This window comes from Suricata suricatta, chromosome 2 (assembly GCF_006229205.1).
Source record: "Suricata suricatta isolate VVHF042 chromosome 2, meerkat_22Aug2017_6uvM2_HiC, whole genome shotgun sequence".
Taxonomy (NCBI): domain Eukaryota; kingdom Metazoa; phylum Chordata; class Mammalia; order Carnivora; family Herpestidae; genus Suricata; species Suricata suricatta.
Window position 1 is genome coordinate 119,280,214 of NC_043701.1, and position 16,683 is coordinate 119,296,896.

Here is a 16,683-nt window from a genome sequence, read left to right on the forward strand (position 1 = left end):
ACACACAAAGAACTCACATCTTTTCAAGCTTCAATAGTAAATATTCTGCTACTATGTATTAAATACTGCATGGTTTGCCCAAGCTAAGATGAAACCACATCATGAATCAATAAACATTTTGCATTTTCTTTCATTATCTACTCAAAGTCATGCCTACTGCACCTCTAAACATTTCATTAAATCCAATTGTACAGCAAACATAGCAGCAATGTCAACAATAGCCAAAACATGGAAAAAACCGAAATGTCCATCACCTGATGAGTGGATCAAGAAGATGTGGTATATATACACAATGGAGTACTACATGACAATGAGAAAGAATGAAGTATGGCCATTTGTAGGAAAGTGGATGGACCTTGAGGGTGTCATGCTAAGCAAAATAAGTCAGGCAGAGAAGGACAGATACCATATGTTTGCACTTCAAGAAAAGCAAGCAATTAGTAGTGCTTAAGAAAAATTGATTCAGTATCTAATGAATAGTTGATACCTGTCACAACACAGCATTTTATATGCCAATCATATTTTGACACACAAACGTCTTTGTCTTAAGAGAAATTTGAAGTGACCAATCATAGGTCCAAAGAGGAGGCGAAGCAGGTGCACAGAAGCAAGAACTTTGTGGTTAAAGGGTGGGACCTAGCAACAGTATTTTAGAGTCTAGTGACAGTATCTTAGAAAACAAGTCAACCTTAATTTATGGGTTACATTTTAGGACTCCCAGAGCTTAATTTCCCAACCCCTAATTGTTTAAGCAGAAAACGGTTGGAGAGTGAAACAATGGTTGATAGTTTTTCATTAGGGTCAGCTTGACCCAAGGGGTGTCTTACAGTATTTAATAATTGATTTTACATAGCTTTTTAAAAAATATTAAGTATGGAATATTTTGTGGCTCCTAATTGTTTTTGAGAATAGTATTAGTGGGAAATCAAATACTTTCCAGGAACTAAATTGTGGCTCTTTATAAACAAAAAAAATTCTATACAGGGACTTTAAGACTAGTGAGGAGACAACTAGTGAGGAGCATCAATTTTACTTTAGAATAGAATACACAAACCCTGGGTGATCCACACAGAACTAAAGCAGTACACACAAACCAGAGCTGATCCACATGGATCTAGAGTGGTACACACAACCCTGGGTGGATCCACATGGATCTAGAGTGGTACACAACTCTGGGGTGATCCACATGGATCTAGAGTGGTACACACAAACCTAGGGAAATCCACATCAATCTAGTGTGGTACACACAAACCTAGAATGGTATACACAAATCTAAAAATGGTATATACAAATCTAGAGCATACAAAGAATCTAGAGCAACATACACAAACCTGAATCAGTATATACAAATCTCCAGTGATTACCCAAATCTAGAGCATTATACATAAGCCTAGAACAATATACACAAGTCACAAGTCTGTAGTAGTACACACAACTTAGAGAGATATACTCAAATTTCAAGGGGCATAACCAAGTCTAGAGTGTATAAACAAACCTGAAGTGGCATAAACAAAGCATAAGAAAGTTAACTGGAATTTTTAAGAGAGGCATATCCCTGACCTAAGGCTTGAAATGTAGAGAGGAAAGGTAAGAAAGGACATTGTGAGACAGCAGTGATTCACATTTTAGCCTCCATCTTTATTCTTTCTTCCACAGAACTATGATTGTTTCAATATATCTTTCTCCTTCTTGAACTTAATCTCAGGATTGATCAACTCTATTGATGGGAGCCAAATCTGGATTACATCTGGATCACAAATCTGAAAATGCACTCATTACTCTCACTGGATCTCTTTTATCTTCGTGCTGAAAAAAAAATAGCAAGAAAAAAAAACGTGGAAAGAAAGAATGATAGTTTGAATTACATACTTATGAGATACAAGTTATGTTGACCATGCATTTTTACAAAATTATTTTGGTTTCCCCCAACTTTATAAATACCCTAACTGTAGGTACCATATGTTGGCTATTTCTTTTTCCTTGCCCACCCATTCCCAACCCAACATCAAGCACAATGTACACCTATGTTATGAGCCCAAGCGATACTTGTTGAAATAAATTCCAACCTAATAGTATGATCCTTCTGTAACATGGCAGAATAATATATTTCAAGGTGTTTGAAACTGATTATTCATAATATGTCATCTCTAAACACAGAGGCAAATAGATATATGTTGTAATAGACTCTACAAGTTAAATGCCACTTTAGCAATAATTTGGTGTATCAGGATAAGGTGATTTCTGTGTGTTTTTAGTTGTAGGGAGAATTGCTCTACGTCCTCTCTTCACTGTAGAGACACTTTCATTTCCATTGTCAGTAGAGACAATTCACAGCCATTATTAATGTTCTTCAGAAAAAAAATAGATAATTTCATTTTTATTTTTAAAAGTCATGGCTTGAGAGCTCCCAGGCCTCCTAGATTGTTACAATATAAAATCAAGATGAATATAGGGGATTTAAAGAAGAGCTAGAATATTCTCTAACACACCATTTCACTCTTCACCCACTCTTCCTTTTTTCAGTTATATATTTTTTGGTATTTTTCCAATTTTGGGAGAAGTATAATAAGTTTTGAAAGAAAAACTCAAAAGTCACATCTATTGTGTGTGTGTCTTTATGACAAGCTATCTATCGCAGCAGGGAGAAGAGTCTGCAGACTTGCCATCAAGATTCATTACAATCATTACCGCTTCACATAAAGAGGAATTCCGCCTCCAAAGTAAAGCAGAAAGGCTTTGGAAACTGCTCCTTAAAATGAGATGAGAGTGAATTGTGCTAAATGTAGATCGGGCAGTCTTGACAGGTCTGTCTTCAGACTAGAGGCACCCATCACTGCTATTCTCTGGGAGAAGAATGCCTGTGTTTTGGTTGTCAACTCAAAACAGTATTATCTGGGTAAATTACAAAGTTTATGGCTGAGTGCAGGACGTAACTTGCACATAGAAGTAATCATGCAACAAGGCATACAAAACTAAAAAAATTACCAGTGAACTCAGGAACTCAGAAGTGGTTAATTTTAATGTGGTCATAGCATAACGCACTGTGAAGAGTAAGTGCGTGCCCTGGAAAGCCAAGTCATTTACTGTTTCAATCTGTCCCATTTAAAGGCATCCTGCAAATACGTTACATTTTCCCTAGTTCAATAAACATAGTGATCTCTATCATTTGTTGGGAGATGGCTGTATAGCTGTGGGCCATTCCCTGACAGCCAAGTCCCTTTTATACTGTGTAGTGACCACGTCATCAGAATTACATGGCTTGTGTGTCCATTATTCAGATCGTCTGGCACTACCTCAGACATATTCAATCACAATTACCAGCATTTGACACAGGAATTTAAAACATATCCAAGCTCCTCAGGTTATTTTAATATATAATGACATTTGAGCACCATGACTTAAAAGGATAGACGTTTATATATGCAAATGCTCTCTGTCACCATGAAACACATTCAAAAACTAGGATAATTCACATTAGAAGTCATCAAAAGCAAACTTCAAAGAAGAAAAAATCCTCACAATATTCATACCCATTGTATGGTTTTGAGTATAAAAATGTGTTCTGATAAAAGGAGACAAGAAATAAAACTTTGGATGATGCACACACTTACCAAAAAATATTTACTGAGATCTTAATCAGAGAGCAAAGTCCTAAGCCTTGGGTTTACAGTAATGAAAACACACAAAACACAGAAAAAATGTTCTCAAGGCAGCACCAATGTTTTCTCCCACAGCAACTTGGTGGCAAAAAGCATAAAATAGTAACATAATAAGTAAACTACACAGAATGGAGAAAATAATATATGGTATCATTCATGTTTGAAGGCTACATTATGGAATTTTCCACTATACTTAGTTTTCTCAGCAATTTAGCTCTGTTGTTCTTTCATCTTCTGGGTTCTGCTGTCTCTATGAAAACTGTATGTCTCATTCTCTATTGTTCCTTAAAGATAAAGTCTCTTCTTTTTTCTGGATACTTTTGTTAAGTTCCTCATTGTCTTTGGGTTTTCAACAGTTGCACTATGATGCTTAGTTATGTGGAGTGTCTCTGCATGTGCGTGTGCCTGTGCTGTGTGTGGGCATGAATGCTCACATGCACACATGTGAGTGTGTGTGTGTGTTTATACACACAACCTTAGGGTTTAGAAAACATCTTGATTCTTTGGTTTGATGTCTTTTGTCAATTTTGATTTTTTTTTCAAGCAGTATCTCTTCGAATGTTTCTTCTCCACACTTACAGTCTTTGAATCACAAACTGTAAGCATCTTAGAGTTTTAAACTATTTCCTAGGCTTCTTTTAAGGTGTCCTGTGTATTTTGTAGCACATTTTTCTCTCTGCATTTTAATGTCAGTAGTATCTACTTATTTTTCCAATTCACCAATCTTTCTGTTATGTCTAAACTGTTTTTAGACATAACCACTTAGTACCATATTTTTAAACACATTCAAATTCTCAGATGCAATTGTCTGTCTTATATTTTCTGTAGCATATTGTTCAGTTATTTTTATTTTTTTAATTTAAATTCAAGTCAGTTAACATATAGTGTAATAATGATTTCAGGAATAGAATTAGTGATTCATCACTTACATACAACACCCAGTACTCATCCCAAGTTCCCACCTTAATGCTCATCCCCATGTAGCCCATCCCCCCCACCTTCTTCCCCTCCAGCCACCCTCAGTTTGTTCTCTGTATTTAAGAGTGTCTTATGGTTTTCTTCCCTCACTGTTTTTATCTTATTTTTCCATCCCTTCCATTATGTTCACCTGTTTTGTTTCTTAAATTCCACATTTGAGTGAAATCCTATGGTACTTGTCTTTCTCTGACTTATTTCACTTAGCATAATAGATGAAGAAAATGTGATATGTACATGCAAAGAAATATTAGTCAGCCCTCAAAAAGAACGAAACCTTGCGATTTGCAAAAACGTAGGTGGAGTAGAGCATATTATGCTATGCTCAGTTATTTTTATTTTATTTTATTTTATTTTATTTTATTTTATTTTATTTTATTTTATTTTATTTTATTTTTGAGAGACAGAGAGAGACAGCATGAGCAGGGGAGGGTCAGAGATAGAGGGAGACACAGAATCTGAAGCAGCCTCCAGGCTGTTTACAGCACAGAGCCTGATGCGGGGCTTCATCCCACGAACTGTGAGATCATGACCTGAGCCAAAGCCAGAAGCCGGACACTCAACCGACTGAGCCACCCAGGCGTCCCTGCTCAATTATTTTTAAATGTCTGTCCTATAACTACAATATCTAGGTCACTTTGATTGTCTTTCTTTTACTTATTTCTCCCTGTCTATCTCTGTGCTTGTGTGTGTGTATAAATGTGAGTATGAGTGTGAGTGTGTGTGTGTGTATCTTTACACCAGAGAGGAATCCACTTTCTTAATCTAACTGAGTCTGCCTAGTTATGATCTGCCCACAGTGGGCACTGCTGGCTTTCAAAGGGAAACAGCCCACTTCTACTAAAGGATGTTCACCATTTCTAGAGTCTTTGGCAGTTTTTTTCCATATGGGCTTCTCCTTCTTGAATACTGACCTCTTTGAAACAACAGGAGTCTCTTACTTCAGAGAGAGCCTGATCCCTGTTTACCAGCTTCCACCTGATAAACGGATATCAACCCATACAATCACCCTTCAGAAAACCTCAAAATCAGCTGATTTGAAACCTTAATTACACTGCAGAATTCTTTCATCTTGTCCATGTGGCTGGGAGCAGGTCACATGCCTCACCCACACTCCAGAGGAAGATCTCCACAGAGCACAACAAACAGCAGGAGGAGATGTCCTGGTGGACCACCAGCATGTGCCTGCCATAGCTCCTCATGGGGAATCCCTCCTCTGGCAGCAGGTGCACTTTCCTGCATTGCCACCATGTTCTCCACCCTTTCCTTCATGACTCAATGGAAGACCTGAAAGCAAATATCTGCCTACTCCCAGTCTAGTGATATATGTGCAAGTCTTTTTATGCTTTCTCTTCAACTTGTGGCACATGAAGCAGACTGACAAATATCCTTTGAAGGAAATAATAATTTGCCTTATTTCCCCATCAACTCCTGCTGCGTTGGCTGTTCTCTGTACCCTCAACCTCTCTTTCTTCTTTTGTCTGTTTGGTGGTTGTGTTGTTTTAAATCTACTTTTTTTTCTTAATATTTTATTGTCAAATTGTTTTCCATACAACACCCAGTGCTCTTCCCCTCAAGTGCCCTCCACCATCACCACCACCTCTCTTCCCCCCTCCCCCCTCCCCCCAACCCTCAGTTCATTCTCAGCATTCAATAGTCTCTCAAGTTCTGCATCCCTCTCTCTCCCCAACTCTCTCTCCCTCCTCCGTTCTTTTTAACAGTTGTTCCCAGAGACAGTATGCCCTCCAATACCAGCTGCTTCAACTTAGCTTGAAGCAGACTTTTGAGAGTGTGCAATTATTCTCATCTTCACAAAACTCAACTCTTTCCTCTCTCAAATTAGATTTATTTTGTTTCACATAATACACTGTATAAAACATAACTTGGAGGAATTAGTGTTCTCCTATCATATGCCTATATTTTTTTAACCCCCTAGTCTGGATAAATATCTTGGTAATGTTACTATTGTTTTCTTTTGATTCGATTTGGAAATGTTAGTATCTTACTATCCTAAAGAAAGAAGAGAAGCAGATCAAGGTTAAAAAGTAATTTTACATCAATCATCTCCCTGTCCTCCATATATGTTTAAAATTTACTTCCCAACTTTGTTGCCATCTGTGTTATGACAAGACAGAATTTGGGTAGGAGCTTTAATCACCCTATCATCTCTATTAATCTCTTCTCTATCAATCTTCAAGGAGAAAAATAGATAATTTCTCAATCATAATATAAGAAATCATCCAGCACAATTCAAATAAGATTGCTATTCCCAAACCCTCTGGTAAAGATTTCTGGAGTTTCCACTAGCCTCCATCTACTCTCTTTCTTTATGCTACAGTGAAATCTTTGATGCCTTCCCTGAGAACTTGTGTCACTAGAAAAGAGAATACTTATCTTCTGAAGTCTGTGATATCCTTAAATTGGGACAATTTGTCAGTGGATATATATAAAGGCAGATCACTCCTTTTAGAATTTTGCACTTCAATTACATGAAACTCATAACATCACTTACATTCAATAATACAGCTGGAGAAAACACAGTGAAATAAGTCACTAGAGATAGCTTGATGGGTTCCAGTGTTTGAAGACTTTAACTATTTGAAATTTAGTTTTGTCATGTATGAAATTAGGATAATAGTATCAATAGCAACAAGATCCAACAGTATGTTACTTAGAACCTAAACATTAAGGGCATCCACAGGCTGAAAGTGAGGGATGAAAAAAGACACTCTGTGCAAATGGAAACCAAAAGAGATCAGAGTATCTCTACTTGTATCAGACAAAACAGACTTAAGACAAGACTATAATAGCAGAGAAAGAAGTTCATTATGTAGTGATAAAGAAGCCAATTCATCAAAGGATATAACAACCATAAGAAGGCATACCCAATATTGTAGTACTTAAGTATGTTAAACAATTATTAACAGATCTGAAGGCAAAAATAGACAATAATGCGATAATAGCAGAGGCCTTCAATATCTCCACTTTGAACAAAGGGCAGGTCATCCAGGCAGACAATTGATGAGGAAATAACAGACTTGAACTACACATTAGAGCAGGTAGACTTGACACACACACACAGAATATTCCATTTAACAGCACACACAGAACACACGTTCCTCTCAAGCATATACAGAACATTTCCTAAGACAGGTCTCAGGTTAGTCCCAAAACAAATACTAATGAATTTAAGAAATTATATCAATTACCTTTTCTAGGTATAATGGTAAGAAACTAGAGACGAATAACAAGAGAAAAGCTAGAAAAACACAAATATGTGTAAATTAAACCACATCTTTGTGAAAAACCAATGCATCAAAGATGAAATCAAAAAGGAAAATCTTCAGATATTGGGGAAATAAAATTACAGATAAACAAAAATGGAAACACAATATACTTGAAACTTAGCAAATATACCAAAAACATTCTTTCCTATCACCATTTTAAGAAGGGATTTTACAATGATAAAAGTCTTCACTAAGAAAAAAGGAAGATCTCAGTTTAACAACGTAATTTTACGCCTCAGGGAATAAAAATGGATAACAAACTAAGCCCAAAGCTAGAAGAAGGAAGGAAATAACAGGGATTAGAGCAGGAATGAATGAAATAGACAATAGAAAGACAATAGAAAGGATCGATAAGCTTAAAATTTGTTTTTTTTTTGAAAAGACAAATGACACTGACAAAATTTTAGCTACACTAATGAAAAAGATAAAGGACTCAACTAAAATTAGAAATAAAAAAGGGTTGGGCTCCTGGGTGGCTCAGTCGGTTGAGCCTCCGACTTCGGCTCAGGTCAGATCTCACGTTTGTGGGTTCGAGTCCCGCATCAGCTTCTGTGCTGACAGCTAGCTCAGAGCCTGGAGCCTGCTTCCAGTTCTGTGTCCTTCTCTCTCTGCTCCTCCCCCTCTCATGCTCTGGTTCTCTCTGTATCAAAAATAAATAAAACATTTTAAAAATTTTATTAAAAAAAGAAATTAAAAAGGAAATATTAAAACTGACACCACAGAAATAAAAAGGGTCATAAGAGACTGCTATGAGCAATTATACACCAACATATTGGATAATGGAAGAAATGGGTAAATTCCTGGAGGCAAACACTTACCAAGATTGAATCACAAGGTAACAAAATCTGAACAAACCAATAATGATCAAGGAGATTGAATCAGCAGTAAAAAATCTCCCAACAACAAAAGTCAAGAACCAGATGGTTTCACAGGTGAATTTTAAAAACTTTTAAAGAAGAATTAATGCCAATACTTCTCAAACTTATCAAGAAAGTTGAAGATGAGGGAACACTTCCATATTCATTTGATAGGGTCAGCATCACCATAAGACCAAAGCCAGATAAGGACACACTACAAGATACAAAAATTACAGGCAAATAGCCCTGATAAAATCCTCAGCAAAAGACAAGCAAACCTAATTTAAGAACACACTAAAAGAGGCATACACACTGATCAGGTGAGATTCATCACTGGAATGCAGTGGTGGCTTCATATGCACAAATCAACTGATGTGATACACCACATTAAAATAAGAATTGATAAATATATGATCAGATCATTTCAATCATCCCAGAGAATGCATTTCACCAAATTCAACATCCTTCCATGATAAAACTCTCAACAAATGGTATGTAGACAGAATGTTCCTCAACATAACAAAGGCCATAGCGGACAAGCCCACAAGCTAATAGAATTTTCATTCATAAATGTCAAAGCCTTTTCTCTAAGATCAGGAACAGGACAAGGATTCTCACTCTCTTCATTTCTATTCAATATAGTATTGTAAGTCCCAGCCAGAGCAATTAGTCATGTAAAAGAAATAAAAGGCTTTTAATTTAGAAAGGAAGAAGTAAAATTAATCTGTTATAAGTGACATGACCTTATACAGAGAAAAAGGTCTCCACCAAAAGTCTGTTGGAACTAATAAATGCAGTAAAATCACAAGATACAAAGTCAAGATACAGAAAATAATTTTGCTTCTATAAAATAAAAATGAAATATCTGAGGGACATCTGGGTAGCTCAGTAGGCTAAGCACCCAACTTTGGCTCAGGTCATGATCTCACAGTCAGTGAGTTCGAGCCCCACACTGGGCTCTGTGGTGACAGCTCAGAGCTTGGAGCCTGCTTCAGATTCTGTGTCTCCCTCTCTCTCTGCCTCTCCCTTGCTCAGGCTCAGTCTCTCACTCTCAAAAATAAACATTAAGAAACTAAAAAACAATTTTAAAACAAAACATCTGAGAAAGGAATTAAGAAAGCAATTCCTTTCACAATAACAACAATAAAGTATTTATAAACAAATTTATCCATGTAGGTGAAAGACCTATATACTAAAACTATAAGACACTGTAAAAACATTGAAGAAGACACAAATAAATGAAAAGATACCCTGTGTTTTGGCTTGAAAGAATTAATATTGTGAAAATATCCATACTACTAAAAGCAATCTATAGTCTTACTGCAATACTTGTAATAATTCCAAGCGCATTTTTTTCAAAGAGGAAAAACTCTACTAATTCGTGTGGAAACAGATAAACATTGAATAGACAAAGCTATTCTGTTTTTTGGGTTATTTTCAAAAACAATTCTTAAGGCATCACACTTTCTGATCTGAAGAATATTACAAAGCCTAGTAGTGAAAACAGTGTGGTACTGGCATAAAAACATGCTCTAAACCAAAGAGACACGACAGGAGGCACAGACACAAACCACTGCATACCCAGACATAACTGATATCTGACAAGGGAGCTAAGAACACTACATGGAAAAGGACAGTCTCTTTAATAAATGGTGCTGGGGAAACTGGATATCCACGTATTAAAAATAAAACTGGACCCATTCTTATGTCGTTTACAATTACCTCAAAATGGATAAAAGGCTTAAATGTAAGATCTGAAACCATAAAACTCCTCAAAGAAAACATAGGGGAGAAGATTCTGACATTGGTGTTGGCAATAACTTCTTGGATAAAACACCAAAAGCAAAGGCCACCAAAGCCAAAATAAACATGCAGGGACTGCATCAAACAAGAAAGCTCCTGCCAGCAAGGGACACAGTCAATAAATTGAAAAGCTATTATGGAAAACAGTATGCTATTTTCTCACAAAGTCAGAATTGAACTACTCCATGGTCTATCAATTCCACTTCTGCATACACATCTAAGCAACTCAAATCTGTATCCTGAGGCAATCTCCGCACACCCAAGTTCACTACAGGGTCGTTCACAATAGCCAACATACAGGAACAGCTCAACATCCCTCAACAAATGAGTGGGTAAAGAAAATGTAGCATATACAGACACACACACACACACACACACACACACACACACACACCGATTATTATTCACTCATAAAGTAGAGAAAATGCTTCCATCTTTGACAACATTGATGAGGCTGCAGGGCATTATGTCAAGTGAGATAAGCCAGAGAGAGGACAACATACACGCTGTGGTATCACTTACACATGGAATTAAAAAAAAAAAAAAAGCTGATTTTATAGAAGCAGAGAATAGAATGGTGGTTTCCAGGACCTGGGATCAGGGGAAGTGGGATGAAGTACAGCAAACAGTCAAATTTTCAGGCGCAGTAAGAACAGATCAAACACGCAGGATGGTGACTGTAGTTAAGAATGTGGTATTATATACTTGAAAGTTGTTGAGAGTAAATCTTAAGCATTTCTCACCACATTTAAAGATTAAATAAAAAGAGTTAGCTATGTGAGTTGGCAGATGTGTTAATCATCTTAATCATGGGAATCACCCAATAACACATATGTATATCCAATAACCACACTGTACACTTTAAATACACACAATTATATTTGTCAGTTATTCCCCAGTAAAGTTTAAACAAAACAAAACAAGCAGAAAGAAAGTTGAATAACCTTCCAAACTGCTCAGGGAAAAGGATATGCTTTAGAGAAAAAGGAAACGTGGACAAATAAATTATACAAAGAGAAAACTGGGGTTTTGGTCTAGCTTTTCAGGCATGAGAAGCGCACACATGTCTTCACTTTGATATTGTCTGCAGTGATCCTGTCAGTTACCCTGACATGTAGTTTGCCAATAATTACAAGAGGTAGTTTTAAAAGACACCTAAATTAACACTGTGTTCCAAGTGATGTCATTTGAACTCTAACCAACCACCAACATGGAAACAGTCCCCACTTCCTGTTTCTGTGCAAACCCTTCCTTTCGCTTCCTCAGGTCAATATGTTGGTCATCTTATCAAAGTTTTATATAATTCAACTACCTTAACTCATAAGCTAAGAAATAAAAAGGGTCTTAAAATTTGGAATTGAACAAAATTCTGCAAACAGCATCTAGCATTTTCTTTTTTCCTCCTAGTTTTCTGTCATTTCAATCAACAGTAATTCTTTAAAGATCCCAATTGCCCACTGTTCACACTTTGCCAAGCTCTTAAGGTAAAGACCTTTTCAAATAGAGTTAGATATACTGAGAGGTATTATCAGTAAATATCTTACAAACTAAGAGGGCCATTCTTTGCATACTGTCTAGCCGCTTGCCCAGTCTCTTACTGGCTGAAATATAAGAAATTTAAATCTCTTTTTAAAGATGTTTATCCAAAGAGCTTCTTCTAGCATCTCTGGTAAAAAATTTTTTTCTATTTTTTTTATTTTAATGTTTTTTAATTTATTTTTGAGAGACAGAGAGAGGCAGTGTTAGAAGGAGAGGGTCAGAGAGAGAGGGAGACACAGAATCTGAAGCAGGCTCCAGGTTCTGAGCTAGCTGTCAGCATAGAACCTGATGCAGGGCTTGAACCCATGAACTGTGAGATCATGACCTGAGCTGAAGCCAGATGCTCAACTGACTGAGCCACCCAGGCACCCCACCTCTGGTAACCTTAAGTTGGTAATCATAACCACCGATCAATATGTGTCGTGTTCTCCTAGCTTGCATCTCTCCTGCAGGAACTTGAATTCTATTATTTAAGGAAAATCTAAGCCACCACTCAACATCAACATTATTAGTGGTGACTCATCAGAGACAAAGATCTAGTTTAACAACCGCATCAAACTTCTATTTTGTCAATGAGAAATCTGAAGTACATCCCTGACTAAATTGCTTAAGTAATCTCAAATCTGGACCACGGCCTAAGGTTATGTCCACCACCCATTCTCCTACTCTTCCACATACCCTTTCAAATATTTACTATAGCCCTTTAATGCATTATTGATGCAAACCTGTTTTTTCTTCCTTTAAAGAACCTAAAAAGTAGTAGAACACTAAAGCTGGTCCAAGGTAATGAGTACTTGCAAAAGCAAAATATTCAAACTTTTAATGAGTCAATTAGTCATGACATATATTGCAGACATTTTGACTTAATCATGAAATATGATAGTCCATATGTACTAGTTCATGTAATGGAAACTATCATTTCACATTAGATCTGACAGAACAATACATTGAACTGAGAGCTTTTGAAATCAGATTACACAAAAATAATCAACTGGAAGAACTGATAAGTCAGTTTCAGGCATAATACAGGAAAAAGTCTGATTCAGTCACTCATTTCTAAATTTACTGAGTGAATTAAATACCAATAAGATTTGTGATAATTCGTGTTGTGTATACTGGTGTGTGAATCATGTTCTAGGAAACACTCACCATGATATGATACCCAGTGTAAAAGATACCATATTTTTTCAGACACAATCTAAATTAACTGCCAATACTTCTTAGATTTTTCATTACTTTATACCGAAGGACTTAATTTACACTTTTGAGGAGATGGATGGATGGCAGGGAGTATGTGTGCTTGTGGATATCAGGGAAGTTTTCCTAGGAAATACTCAGTTTCCCTGACAATGGACAAAAGCTAACTTTGCATTATACATTTGAATCCATTATGATGCCAAGATGTTATGAAAATATTTTTAAATAAATATCTTTCATTTTTAGCCAATATGTGGTACTTAGAATAATTATAGTCTTCAAAGGATTTAACTAGTAAAGCAAAAAAAAAAAGACTGTACAATTTAATGCAAAATTAAGAGTTTAAGAGTGAGAAGCTGACACCCAGTTATTACTCATTAAAAAAGGAATTTTCTGTAATGAGAAATCATATGACACAATTAATCTCACTGGTAATAGTAAATATACAGTAAAGGTTGTTAATTAGTCACTTATGAAACTAGTATTAAGTTTAAAAGACAAAGGTAATGAAAACAGACATAACTACAATAATTAATTAGGGATACATAATATAAAAGATGCAAAATATGACATGAGAAAGACCATGGGGAAGGGGAGTGGAAAAATATAGAGTTTAGAATGAGTTCAAATTTAAGGTGTTATCAACTTAAGATGGACTTTATACACATAGAATGATATATGTGAACTTCACAGCAACCCTACACAACCCTTCTAGTAAACACAAGGAAATGAGAAAGGAATCCAAACACAAACTAAAGAAAGCTACCCAGAAGAGAAGAGAGAAAGAGAACAAAGAAGATATAAAAACTACAAAAACAGGCATAAAACATCTAATAAATGGCCAAAAGAACAGACATACGGTGTTACTGCACTTTACGCATACGGTACGTTTTACAAATTGAAGGTTTGTGGCAGAGTACAAGTCTATCAGTGCAACTTTTCCAACAATATTTGCTCACTCCATGTCTCTGTGTCACATCTGAGAATTCTTACAATATTTCAAATGCTTGCACTAACATTTTCCTTATGCTGCTCATCTGTGATCAGTTATCTTTGAAGTTACTGTTTTAATTGGTTTTGGACACCACAAACTCTGCCCATATTGAGACGGCGACTTACTTGGTAAATGTGTGTGTGTTCTGACTGCCCCACTCACCAGCAGTTTCCCTGTCTCCCTCTCTTCAGGACCCCGATTCCCTGACACACAACAATATTGAAATCAGGATTCTTAATACTCCCACAATAATGGTCTCTGGGTGTTCAAGTGACAGGGAGAGTCACATGTCTATCACTTTAATCACAAACTACGAACGAGTCAGCTCAGTGAGGAAGGTGTGTCCAAAGCTGAGACAGACTGAAAGCAAGGCCTCCTGCACCAAACATTAGTCAACTGGTGAACACAAAAGAAGAGCTCTTGAAGGAAACATAAGTGCTACTCCATTGAGCACACAAATGGTGAGAAAGCCAAACAGCTAGTGCTGATATGGAGAAGGTTTGCGTGGTCTGGATTTAGGATCAAATCAGCAACAACATTCCCTCAGGCAGAGCCTAACCCAGAGCAAAGCCCTGCCTCTTCAGTTCTGTGAAGGCTGAGGGGTGAGGGAGCTGGAGAAGAAAAGTTTGAAGGGAGCAGAGGTTGGATCGTGATGTTTAAGGAGAGAAGCCACCTCCATGGCATAAAGGCATCACAAGAAGCCATGGGTGCTAGTATAGAAGCTGCAGGATGTCCTCCAGAAGATGCGGCTGAGACAGTGAAGGAAGGTGACCACACTGCACAACAGACTTTCAGTGTAAATGAACCAGCCTCCTGTTGGCAGAAGATGCCAGCTGGGACTGTTATAGCTGGAGAGAAGTCCGGGCATTGCTTTGAAGCCTCAAGGGACAGGCTGACGCTCATGTTAGAGGTTAATGCAGCTAGTGACTGGAAGCTGAAGCCAGTGCTCACTAATTGATCCTTGAAACCTTGAGCCTGTAAGAACGGCTACTGAGAGGCACAGTGGCCTCTTATTCAGAGCAACTCATAAGCTATGATCCCAGAAAATGTATCTATGGTCTTAGCCTCACACCCTGACGCCCTGAGAAACTCACGTACCATCTCTTTCAGTGAGGCATCATTTATAATCCTTATCTCTGAGGTGTTAAAAGGATTAGTATTTTTTAAAAACTTAAAGTCCCTTCATCAAATATAAAAATCATTGCACAAGTATCTTCCCATCCCACAGTAAAGGACACACATGGGCTATTTAGTTTATAATAAATGCTCTGGATAAGCATCCAGAGCTGATGGTGATAGCTGACTAGTTAATGCAAATTCCACTCTTGTAATGTTTATAGATGGAGAGTTCGATGCCATGAAGTAAAAATCCAGAGCTAAGAATGACAGAGCTAAGTGTGGTATTCTACAAAGTAATGTGGAAGAAGAGGCCTGGATGAGTCACACTGCAGGCATCTCTTTTTCTTGGCCCTAATATTCAGAACTGAAGTTATCATGGGCAACCAGATAACGTTTCTGAACTTTGAGAACTACTACGCGTCCACCCCTTTATGCTCATAGAAACCTTTGACTTCTGACCTTGTTAAAAAAAAAAACTGAACACAGTGCAAATGTATCATGACAAAAACAGTGGAAACATTAGGCTCAAAGCAATTCCATTTTTATTTTTTATTTTTTGAATATAACACAATTTATTTTTTTAACATATGCAATTATTTTTGATCATTTCCAATACAGTAGTTACAATGACACTCCAAACAGAAAAGCAAAGTAAAAAATCAAAACCCCAACTTCTATTTCATGTAATTAGACTTAAACAGAAATTAGAAGGTTAAGTAACAAATAGTTAATCACCTAATTTCACAGCTATCTGAAGTAGCAATTGTTATATAGCAACTTATCTATGATACATTCAAGATAAATGATACAATTCATTACTTGCCCATAAGCTAAAACATAGCCTGCCTAATACCTTTCCTTAAATTCCACCGCTATACTACAATATACTTGAGGTCCATGCAAAAAGGTAGCTGCCTTTTATATAGATAATGGATGATTAAGTCTTTGGTGTTGTAAAAGCAACTTCATTTAAACATAACCACCCCCACCACCAAAAAAAGAAGAAAAAAAAAAGTAAAGAAAATAATGAGGGAAAAACCCAAGACACACTTCCTAGGGGAAAAAAAAAAAAGCATGTAATTTCTGTCCCTGACAGAATGTATTAAATAAGCAAACACCACCAACAAGCAAAACAAGTACTACAATGTAAAAATATTAAAAAAAAAAAAAGAACACCCTCTCACATGCATAAATGAAAGATTGCACACAAAGAACTCACATCTTTTCAAGCTTCAATAGTAAATATTCTGCTA